The following is a 12415-nucleotide window of genomic DNA, read 5'->3' on the forward strand; positions in this document are numbered from 1 at the left end:
ATTGTTTCATGACAAGGAGATAATGATTCCATGCAGTATTTTTTTGGTAAAAAAAATGAGTACCAATACTCTTAGCTTGATAAAAGTGCCAGGAGTATCAGTACAAAATGGCTGCCAGTACTCCATACCAGTGAGCACCATCACAAATTATACAGCCACGAGACTGCCTGTATACGATAGCCAGCAGGGATTTTTCGCATTCTGCAATATTAAATTGAAAATACCCCCCATGCCATTCTGATGCTTCCCATAAGCTCATTTCAAAACAAAACCTTATAGTCCTGAACTCAGAAACGCTTGCTTAACAACCCTCTCAATTTTCATGGTGATACACAAAACAGTCAGAGAGAATAGACAGTTCAACGTGTAAAAAGAGAGGGGAAAACCCCAGAGCCCTGTTGGATTTTTTTCTCTGAGTTCTCATAATCTCTTGAAATTCATTAAAAATCAGCCATGTTCACAGAGTACCTGTAATCCTAATACTGACCTTGCCCCATACTCTGACCTTTATCTTCTGCAGTTTAAAAAATGCCTGGCTGATTTGTAATTAATCTAATAAATTTTGGCTGGGACCCTATGATAAGCCCGGGCATGTTCAGTAAGAACCAACTGTCAGTGTTCTAAAAGTCAGACTCACAGCTGCTGGGCTTGGCTAATCAGGGGCCCCCACACACACCAGACTTTGATTTCAGTTGAGACAGTCATGGCTTCCCTCAGAGAATCCTGGGAAGTGTAGTTTGTCAAGGGTGCTGAGAGGAGACTGCTAGTCTCCTGACAGAGGAGTGGTTTAAACCAGAGTGGTTTAACAGTCAGCTGCTCTGACTGAAGCACCTTCACTAACTACACTTCCCAGGATTCTTTGAGAGAAGCCATGACTATCCAAAGTGAAATAAAGGCCTGGCATGGATGTGGCCAGGGGCAGCTTTGGTTTAAATTTGGGTGGGAGGCTACATGTGCCTACTGTAGAATAAAAAGGTGGGGGAAAGGCTGAAAAACAGTGATAGTGTTCACAATGTTTTCCTTTTGGAAAGGAAAGGGGCTTCCCCTCTGCCCAGTGCCCACCCACCTAATCTCCCCTCCCCTCCCTGCCCCTCCCCCAGGTCAGTGTTCGACTACAGCCTGCCCTCCCCACCCCTGCCTTTGCAGAACCACTCTTTAAAATCATTAATAGAATCCTCACTTCATCTATAAGAAAAAATTTTCCAGTTCTCTCATTACAACCTGGTTATTTAAGTGCACTGTTTGGTTAAAGTGATCTTGATAGTAATGCACCAACATGATAGTTATGTGTGTGAGAGGTGATAAATACCCTTACAGCTTTTTCAATTAACCACATAAAATGGCTCTCCAGCATTCCACACAGCTGATTTACTGGTCATGCAGCACTTAGAAGGCAGGACTAACTTCTCTGTTTTAGTGGTATGAGTACAAGCTGTATTTTTCTTCCTTCAGTTTTTTTTCCACTTAGATTAGTCTGTTGCCTACCATATCACCCCCATTCCTCTTATTTACCCCACTACATCAACATTTAGATTGTAAGATTCTACACTTAACACCAGCTATTCCAGCCGGCTGCCACCAAGGGAGGCAGATGAACACCTTTTGGCTCCTCCTCTCCTTGAGCTGTTTTCATCCCAGTTAGCCCTTATGAGAACTTTGTAACTTTAAGAACCAGTCATACCTGAGTTTGCTTGTTTTCTTCTTCATCTTCTTTTTCCTTTTGTGCTATGCCTTTTAAGATTGTAATCTGAAGGCAGGGCTATTTTGCTTTGTCATTGATCTATAAGCCACTCTGGGGACCTTTTCAGCTGAAGAGCAAAGTACAAAAACTTTAAATAAACAACAGATAATTCTTGGAGCAAGAAGCTCAGAATGTGGGATGGGAGGAGAAAAGGTGCAAAAAGGGGAGGGACTTGTATCCTCCTGATATCACTACTCCCCAGTAGTCCTTTTATTTTAATGGAATTATGTGGGAATTGAGTGACTTCAAAGTTGAAGCCAGAAGGGTTGTAAGGGCTGACTTAATTTTAACAAAATAATTTACTATAGACAGGGAGGATCATAGCATGCTGTTCATTAGCTCTTTATCTTCACATGAGAAGGGGAATGGGTAAAAGTGAAACATACACAAAAGACAAACAGAACAATCCTAGGTGATGCAAGAATCTTGGCAGGGGATGGAAGTAAACAAGGACTCACTAAGAGAGGACTACCAGAATAGGCAAAATGTAGATGTTATGTGGAGGTATGGCTCAGCCCAAAGATTCCCTGGGCTAATGTGTACTTTAAAAGGGGGAGGAGCAGCCAAAGAGTGCTTTACTTACAGGGTGAAAGAGACAAGAACCTTCATCTCTGAAGGGCTGATGAAAATAACTAGATTTGTTATGAAATAAAATAAGTGGGGGGAAAGGCATAACCTTACAACTTTTGCTTTCCAAATATTTTACTATCTAAATTCCTCCCAGCAAACAAAGCCATAAAACAAATAAGGGAGAATATACATGGTTCTATTAATATAGATTGCTTCTCAACGGAATGGCTTCTTTTGGAAGGGGGGGGGGAGAAGAGAAAAACAGTCTATTACATAGCCCACATATGGAAGGCACAGCAGGAACCCATTCCACCAGTATGCTGCCAGAGAGAGTTCAGAGTGCATCCTGCAGTACATCTAATTCTATGACTCACCAGTTTAGACCAGAATCATCCATACCTACAGCTCCAAGCTTCCCTCTCAGGCAGGGGCTTGGATTCCCTGACAGCATCAGAAAACCTTTTTTTCCCCCTGGGCCAAGGTCTGGGTCACACAGGGTCTTAAGGAATGCCTTTCCAATCATAAGTAAGCCAGCTCTACAGTTCCCTAGGGAAGGAGGCATGCAAGCTCACAGGGAGCAAGACTGTGAGATACCTCACAGCTCTGTGGGGAAGAATACCAAAAAGTAAAATGCTGGGGAGAGATGAATCCCTCCCCAGTGAGACAGAAAGGCAAGCCCTGCATAGGGACCCTGGCCAGTAACAATTTCAGAAAGAGGAGATACAGGAATAAAGCCCAATCTTCTTGTTCCACAGAGCAATACTCTTGGTTGCATGGCCATGAAAACAGATAGAAAAGCTCATGATGGGGGCTGTGTAAGTCTCCCAGTGGTCTGATCCATGATATGCTTCTTCCTTCCCCCAGTGCCATACACAGAATGATCATAACATAAACATAAGAGGATTCTGCTGGATCATGCCCATGTCCCATTCAGTCCAGAATCCTGTGCGCACAGTGACCAACCAGATGCCAATGGGAAGCCCACAAGAAGGACCTGTGCACAACAGCACTCCCTGCACTTGTGACTCCCGGCAACTGGCATTCAGAGGCATGGTGCCTCTGACAGTGGAAGCAGAACATAGCCATTGTGACTAGTAGCCACTGATAGCCTTATCTTCCGTGAATTTGTCTAACACTTTCTTCAAGTTATCCAAGTTGGTGGCCATTACTACTTCTTCTGGGAGCCCAGCTTATCACACCGGCAGTAACCACGATGTTGGAGAGCTATTCGGAGTCTTGCAGGAGCTGATGTGTACAGAATATGGGGAGTGAGAACTTTGGTGTGGTGCCGTCGGATCTTTCTCAATAAGAGCCATACTGAAGGTAGCTGAAGTGACAGAATTGTAAAACAGGCAACTTTTGTTGGCTAGCCTCAATGATGGAGTTCTGAAAGCAATTCCTATTAATAGGGTTGTCAAACTCCTTGTTCCATCATGGCTCTTGTGCCTGTGAAAACTGCATGACAGCAAAGGAACACCGCTGCATTCCCCATCCTGGCATTCCCATGTTTGGTGACATCACCACCTGCTATCTTTTTCTCAAACCATTTGCAGTGGCATAAGAGCCTGGCTACAGCATCAAAGTGGGATTGCCAGAAAGGACAAGCTGGAGTCACACTGGGCATGGCTGTTGCTAGTCTGGCTCTCAGTCTCTTCTGAATTGCACCGGGAGTGGAAAACATCCTTGCTTGTGCACTTGTTGGAGGGCTGCCTGGAAAAAGTTGAGACATAGGGATAGTGGGAGTAACAGTTAACAGTTGCAACAGTGCCTGGGCTTAGTGCTTTATAGGTGATAGTTAGCAAGTAATTGAGAGAATCCTGCCACCCAAGGGCTCTTCCTTTGCCTCTGCCTCCCTCCTTCACTGGTGGTATCTGTGAGGCGTCCTTCCCTGGCTCTCCCTGTCAGGTTCCTACCTGCTCGTGGTTACTGCCTGTCTCTAGGCACCACCAGGGACTCCACCAGTCTGGACCGCACTCTCTTATGGTTTACCTATCCGCTCTAGCACAGATCTCAACAGATCCCCCTGCTAGGCAACCACTAGTAACGTCCCAATACTAGTATTCCCAGAGACTCTGAATACTGGTATTGTTATTCTCTTCACCGCTGCCACCATTTGTTACAGTTCCCCTTCAGCCTTGGTCATTATCTTACCCTCCCTTCTGGTCTGTGAAACCCCAGCCAAGGATCAGGCCTTTGGTAAACCAAATTAAGTATTTATTACAGATAACAAAGCTAACAAGATTAACAAGATTTCTTCTTAAGGCACATAAGCATTTGGTTTTACTCAATACTAATCTGAACTCCACCTCCCTCCTGGCAAACAACTCTCTAAACCCCACCAAGCAACCCACTCAGTTCTCTTCTCCCCCCCCGATTCCACTCTCACTCTTCCTTTTATATATTCAGACATTTTAAACACTCAGCCAATCATCTCGCATTCTACTGCCCATTCACTCCCCCTCCTCTTTCACTCCACTTACCATGTATCTTCTAAAACAACAACACTTACCATATATACATTAATATAGGAACATCACATTTCCCCCCCCTTAAACAACAGCAGAGTATTATTCCTGTTCCAGGATTTATACGTCGCGTTAACAAATAAAAGTCTCTATGGGGAAAATGTCTTTCTTTGTTCCTCTGTCTGGTCACGTCACTGCAGTCCCAGCCACTTGCCTGGAAAGTCCATCGGCCAGTACATTGTCCTTGCCTTTGATGAACTGGAAGTCCACTTGATAGTCCTGTAGGGCCCAGGACCACCTCTGCAGCATAGTGTTATGGTTTTTCATAGTCTGCAACCATAACAAGGCCCGATGATCTGTAGTCACTGTGAATCTTCGTCCCCACACGTATGGGCGCAACTTGTTCAGTCCCCACACGACCGCTAGGCACTCCTTCTGGACCGACGAATAGTTTTTCTCCCTCGGCGTCAGCTTGCGACTCAGGTACGCCACTGGATGTCTGGTGCCTTCTCTCTCCTGTAGCAAGACGACTCCCAGTGCCAGGTCCGACGCATCTGTAGCCACAATGAATGGTTTCTCATAGTCTAGTGCTATTAATATGGGTCCTTGGCATAAGGCTTGCTTCAGTAGATCAAAAGCCTTCTGACATTCATCCGTCCATACCACACGCTCAGAACACTTCTTCTTTGTTAATTCATGCAAGGGGGTTGCTATTTCCCCAAAATTTCTCACGAACTTCCTATAAAATCCAGCCACACCCAGAAATGCCCTTACTTGTTTTTTGGTTAAGGGGATCGGCCACGCTTGTATTGCCTCCACCTTGCTCCATAAGGGGGTGATTTTCCCACTCCCCACCTTATGTCCTAAATAGATTACTTCCTTTAGTCCAAACTGGCATTTCTTAGCTTTTATTGTGAGGCCTGCTTTTCTTAAGGCCTCCAATACTGTTGTCAGGTGTTGGACATGCTCAGGCACCGACTTGCTAAAAATGGCCACGTCATCGATATAGGCCACTGCAAAATCTGACATGCCTCGCAACACAGTATTGATTAGCCTCTGAAATGAACTTGGTGAGTTCCTTAGTCCCATGGGTAAGGTCACAAACTCATATAACCCATCTGGTGTACTGAAGGCAGTTTTGGCTCTGGATTGCTCGTCTAGTTCCATTTGCCAAAATCCTTTACAGAGATCTAGTGTAGAGATAATGGTTGCTGCCCGCAATAACTCTAACATTGCGTCTACCCTAGGCATAGGATACGCATCTGGGACAGTAATTTTATTGATTAGCTGATAATCAATGCAAAACCTTGTCGTTCCATCTTTTTTCGGAACCAGGACAATACTTGAGGCCCAGGGACTGATGGATTCCCTGATCAGTCCTAATTCCAGCATATCTTCCACCTCCTTTTTGATCTCATTCAAAACTGTCCCATTCACACGGTACGGAACAGATCTGATTGGGGCATGATCTCCAGTATCAATGGAATGTATAACTATACTGGTTCGGCCAGGTTTGTTGCTAAAGAGATTCCTATAGGTTTTCAACACTCTCAGAATCTCTTCTTTTGCTTCCTCCTTCACCTCCTCTGACCATTCCACTTGATCTACCCCTCCTTTGTCTTTGCTTTCCTGTACCAAATCTGGAAGTTCAGGCCCACTTCCCTCAGGGAATAAGGTAACTTGCAACACCTGTGCATCCCTGGTATGGTAAGGCTTCAACATATTTACATGAACCACTTTGCTTTTGTTTAATTGGTCTGTGGTAATTACATACGTCACTGTGTCAAGCCTTTCTCTGATGGTATATGGTCCTTCCCAGTTAGCCTGTAATTTGTCATGTTTCCTGGGTATGCCATAACCATATCTCCCACATCATATACACGTTCCCTGGCTGTTCTGTCATACCAGTAACGTTGCTTCTCCTGTGCTTGACTCAAATTCTTTTCCACCACCTCCATCATTGATGTTAATTTATTGCGGAATTCCAATACAAAATCTACTACAGATGTTTTGTACTCTCCCAGGGTTCCTTCCCATGAATTTTTTAATAGTTCCAAAGGTCCCCTCACTTTTCTAGTGAACATGAGTTCAAAGGGTGAGAAGTCTGTTGACTCCTGAGGGACTTCTCTGTATGCAAATAAGAAGCATCCCAACTGTTCATCCCAGTCTTGTGGGTGATCTTGAACATAGCTTCTGATCATGCCCTTCAAAACGCCATTGAATCTCTCTGTTAACCCATTAGTGGCGGTATGGTAAGTAGTGGTCTTTAGATGTTTTAGACCGCAACATTTCCACATACATTGCATCACTTCTCCCATGAATACACTGCCTTGATCCGTCAGCACTTCATGAGGGAAACCCAGCCTCATAAAGATTTTTAATAAAGCCTCTGTCACTACAGGGGCTTCCACGGATCTTAGTGCTTCTGCGTCTGGGTACCTGGTGGCAAAATCCACCACCACCAATAGATATTTCTTGCCATGCCTTGTGGGTTTGGAAAAAGGGCCCACCAAATCTATTCCCACTCTATAAAAGGGTTGTCCAATTATAGGAAGGGGCTTTAAGGGTGCCTTAGTCTTTACTCCACTTTTTCCCACCTTTTGGCATATTCCACAAGATAGACAATGTTGTTTTACATCTTTGGAGATGTTTGGCCAATAATAGTGTGCTGCCAATCTCCTCTTGGTCTTTTTTATTCCCAGATGTCCTGCACATGGGACATTGTGGGCTACCTCTAGCAATCTGGTTCTGTATTTGCTAGGTACTATCAATTGCTTCACTGGTTCACATTCATCCTTTCTCTCAGCAGGCATCCACAGTCTATATAAAATCCCATTCTCACACACAACTTGATTCCTCAGCTTGTCAGTGAAAGGAATCTGTTGGGTCAGAGCTTGTTCCTTTATCTGCTTCAAACTTATATCTTTTTGCAGCTCTTCCCTGAATTGATCTGCCTCATCATTATCAGAGACCACTTGATACAGTTTGTCTCCTTCAGCAGGCCTGCTAGTGGTTGCTATGGTGACCTGAGGCTGGTTAACAGATTCCACCCTGTTTGTTTCAGCCCCCCTTAATATGGCTTCTTTTTCTCTGCCAATTTGCTGTCTGGTCACTACATAGATCTTTCCTTGGGCGCCCATTACATCCCTTCCCAGTATTACTGGTTCTTGTTGCTGGGCATTAATGCCTACTTTATATCGGCCCTCTCGGCCTCTCCAAGTCATATCCACCAGGGCCACAGGCAAACTTTCTGGTTGACCCCTCACTCCTTGGATAGTCACAGTTTCCTGAGGTAATATTACCTCAGATTTTATTAAATCTGGCCTCAGTAATGTCTGAGCGGCATCAGTATCAAGCAATGCCCAATAATTTGCCCCTTGTACACTCACTTCCTCTCTCAGACTTGAATCAAGGTCTGTTACTTCTGTCCAGTTTATCTGGCAGAACTGAACCTTTTTCGCTGTTTCTAAAGCCTTGGGCTCTGTTTTCACTGCCCTTGTCTGAGCAGGATTACTAATGGGGTTGGCAACCTCACATTGAAAACGTAGGTGCCCCGGTCTACCACATTTGTAGCATAATTTCTCCTCACTTTTAGGGTACACAGATCCACTCTGGGGTGTCCTGTGCCCTTCAGATTTTAATGGAGGACTCACTCGCTGTGGTACCACATCCCTTCTGCCAGCATTATATGGTCTGGGTTTAAAATCTCTTGATGTTTTCCCCACCCAGCCAGTTCTGTTGGAGGCGAAGTGATCCGCCATCTCTGCGGCCTCCTGCACCGATGTAGGGGAACGGTCTTTGACCAGGAGCCTTATTTCTGGTGGTAACTGATAGTATAATTGATCCAATATCATGAGGTTTTTCACCTCCTCCACAGACTGAGCTTTGGCACTACTCATCCACTTTCCAAATATATCCATCAATTTTGCTCCCAGTTCCACAAAAGACCTCCCTGTCTGTATCTGGCAGTTTCTGAAAAGCTTTCTAAAATAATCAGGCCCCAGTTTGAATCTTTTAAACACTGCTTCTTTGAATTCAGCATAGGTGACGGGCCTGTCTGAGGGGAAATATTGGTATACCTCAGCCAATTCCCCTTTAATCAGGTTTGATAAATACTGCATGTATTTATCTTCAGGTAGCCCCCACAACTGAGCTGCTTTTTCAAAGGTGCTGAGGTAAATTTGAGGATCTTTACCAGGCTCATAGACAGCAAAGTCCTTTGGAGTAATTTTTATTTTTGCTCCATCTCTGTCCTTTCTTGTTTCATCAGAATGAAACTTCTCTCTTTCAAATTTTAACTTTTCTGCCTGTAATTCCGCATCCACTCTCATTCTCTCAGTTTCCATCCGCAATCTCTCAGTTTCCAACTCTCGCTGTTTACCTTTTTCCTCAGCCTCAAAGACCCGCTGCTTTTCTTTCTCATCAGCCTCCCTCCTCAATCTCTCAGCTTCCAACTCCCTCTGCTTGTCTTTTTCCTCAGCCTCCCATCTTAACTTCTCTCTCAAGTACTCTATATAAGCGGGATTGCTTAAATATCCTTCTGGGGTCTCTTCTCTGACAGGTTGTTTTTGCTGGGCAGTTGCAAATCCTATAAGTGCTACCCTCAATTCATCTACCCCTTTACCCTCGTGAGGTAAATTGAATGTTATGCACTTCTCCACCAGCTCCTCTCTTTTCATTTTTATGTATTCAGCCATGGTGTTTGAGTTCACTCACTCTTTGCCACACACTCTTTGCCAGTCACTCTCACAAGTAATCTTGTTTTGTTATTTCTGTTTGCCACACCACTGGTAGGGATTCTCTAGTATTCGTATCACACTGCTACAGCCAACACCTGTGACGTAGTCTCCTTTGTCACCACGTGTCTTTGGGACTCTCTTTGGTTCGTATCTGGATTCTCTGTTGTTCGTATCCCACCGCTACTGCCACCACATGTGATGCGTCCTTCCCTGGCTCTCCCTGTCAGGTTCCTACCTGCTCGTGGTTACTGCCTGTCTCTAGGCACCACCAGGGACTCCACCAGTCCGGACCGCACTCTCTTATGGTTTACCTATCCGCTCTAGCACAGATCTCAACAGATCCCCCTGCTAGGAAACCACCAGTAACGTCCCAATACTAGTATTCCCAGAGACTCTGAATACTGGTATTGTTATTCTCTTCACCGCTGCCACCATTTGTTACAGTTCCCCTTCAGCCTTGGTCATTATCTTACCCTCCCTTCTGGTCTGTGAAACCCCAGCCAAAGATCAGGCCTTTGGTAAACCAAATTAAGTATTTATTACAGATAACAAAGCTAACAAGATTAACAAGATTTCTTCTTAAGGCACATAAGCATATGGTTTTACTCAATACTAATCTGAACTCCACCTCCCTCCTGGCAAACAACTCTCTAAACCCCACCAAGCAACCCACTCAGTTCTCTTCTCCCCCCCCATTCCACTCTCACTCTTCCTTTTATACATTCAGCCATTTTAAACACTCAGCCAATCATCTCGCATTCTACTGCCCATTCACTCCCCCTCCTCTTTCACTCCACTTATCATGTATCTTCTAAAACAACAACACTTACCATATATACATTAATATAGGAACATCACAGTATCCTTCAAAGCCAAAATTCAGGGCTCTGTCTGTTAGGAGATATAAAGTTATATAGAGATAATACTTGCCTGTCTCCTATAAGGAGCTGCCTTGGAACTCTTGTCTGCACTTTCTGTTGGTGCTGCTCTATGTGGCCCTGCTCTTATCCACCAAGGCAGAAGGGGTTATGAGTGTTTTGTCAGCAACAGCAATGAAAGGAGTGGCTGGTATCCACTAAGGTATGTTTGTTCCTGTAACAATCCTATCTTCATCCAGATAGCACCACTGATGAACAGGATTGCACTGTAATGCTGCAATCCTGTGCATAATTATGTAGAAGTAAATGCCATCGCAATTAATTAGATACACAGGATTGCAGTGCATATGAGATTTTTATTCAGTTGGAAATAATTTATGAGGGAACATTTTCCACTTGACAGCTATAAAATGTGTCTTTCTCATGAATGGTTGATAATATCTGAAACTTTTTTTGAAGCAAAATGTGATTAAGTCTATACAAAATTAATAATAATGATAATTCTTCTGTATGTGTGTTTGTGTGTGTGTGTGCAGGGCTGGTACCAGGCATGACTTTACAATCTCCACTGGCTTCCAGTTATTTTCCGGGCTCAATTCAAGGTGTTGATATTAACCTTTAAAGCCCTATACGGTTTGGGCCCAGTATATCTGACGGAGCGCCTCCACCGTCATAAATTGTGCCGCCCTACAAGATCTGCCACACAGGACCTGCTCTCAGTCCCGCCAACTAAAGTGGCTAGGTTGGTGAAGACTCGGGAGAGAGCTTTCTCTGTGGCGGCCCCCTCAATCTGGAACTCCCTCCCAATACATCTTCGACATGCCCCTTCCCTAGAAATATTTCGCCGGGGCCTGAAGACTTGGCTCTTTAACCAGGCCTTTACAACCTCTGAGACTTCTAGGGTAAATTAGCCTTGTATTGAAATGCTGATAATTTATTATACTGAACTTGTATGTAATGTTTTGACTATATCTTATTTATTGTATTTTATCATATTTTACTGTAAGCCGCCTAGAGTGGCCATTGGCCAGATAGGCGGCCTATAAATTAAAGTTTATTAAGTTTATTATTACTGGGCCCTTGGGCACCAGACTGCCTCAGGCCCATGGCGCCGTAGCTCAACACCTCCCCCATACAGGCAGTGCTGGGCTAATACGTGTACAGCACATGCCTGCTATCAACCAAGATGGTGGCACAGGTATCAGCCCCTTAGGGAAGCCCCCCCCCATCTTGGATGATGGCAGTCATGTGTCTGTGTTCATCCCCCCTTTCTTGCAGGCCAGCAGTTAAAGGAAATAAAATTTCTGAAATACCTACAATGGAGGCAGAAAGAGAAAACTTGAAGGTGTTCAGCTCATCCTCCTTTCAAGTGACCTCTTAATGGCTTAGTATTCACAAATGTATATTATAGTAGGATAACTGAGTGAGACCTTAAAAGGAAAGTTCAGTCAATGGCTATTGGGAAGCAAGAAATTTCATGAATACAATCTGGGTTTCCAGTACGCCTGGTTATGAAACAATACATCTGCTAGTCATAAGCATCACATGGAAATCCCAGCTGAAAATCTAAGATGACCACGACAGAGGCATAATCCAGCCTTTGTCTATATCTTAACGTGCACTCATGGCAATGATCAAAGACCAAAACCTATGAAGAATTATGAAAGAAAGCATGAAAGAGTACATTTTGTGATGAATTTCTTATAATTATTGGCCTGCCTCATGCTCTTAGGACAGGGATCACCAACATGGCACCTGTGAGCACCAGTATCCTACCAATACCTCCTGTGACATTTGCCAAAGGTCTCAGTTATTTATTTATTTATTATTTATTAATTATATTTCTATACCGCCCCATAGCCGAAGCTCTCTGGGCGGTTCACAACATATAACATCCAATATACAATTTAAAAACATATATTAAACTTAAAAATTATACCAAAAATACCTAAACATAATTAAACATATAAACAACTACAAAACTCAGTACTAAAATATTAAATGTAAAATGCATTAAATCGA

At 43.9% G+C, this 12415-nt stretch overlaps 1 long non-coding RNA gene across 2 annotated transcripts in view; it reads right to left on the reverse strand.

Moving 5' to 3' along the window:
- Window positions 1–2216: 2216 nt before the first annotated feature.
- Window positions 2217–12415, reverse strand: part of LOC133385232 (uncharacterized) — a 35377-nt gene continuing 25178 nt past the window's right edge. For both annotated transcript variants that reach the window (XR_009762821.1, XR_009762820.1), the window contains exon 3: window positions 2217–4021. This is a non-coding gene — a long non-coding RNA (uncharacterized LOC133385232). The remainder of the gene's footprint in view (window positions 4022–12415) is intronic.

Source organism: Rhineura floridana, chromosome 5, assembly GCF_030035675.1.
Source record: "Rhineura floridana isolate rRhiFlo1 chromosome 5, rRhiFlo1.hap2, whole genome shotgun sequence".
NCBI lineage: Eukaryota > Metazoa > Chordata > Lepidosauria > Squamata > Rhineuridae > Rhineura > Rhineura floridana.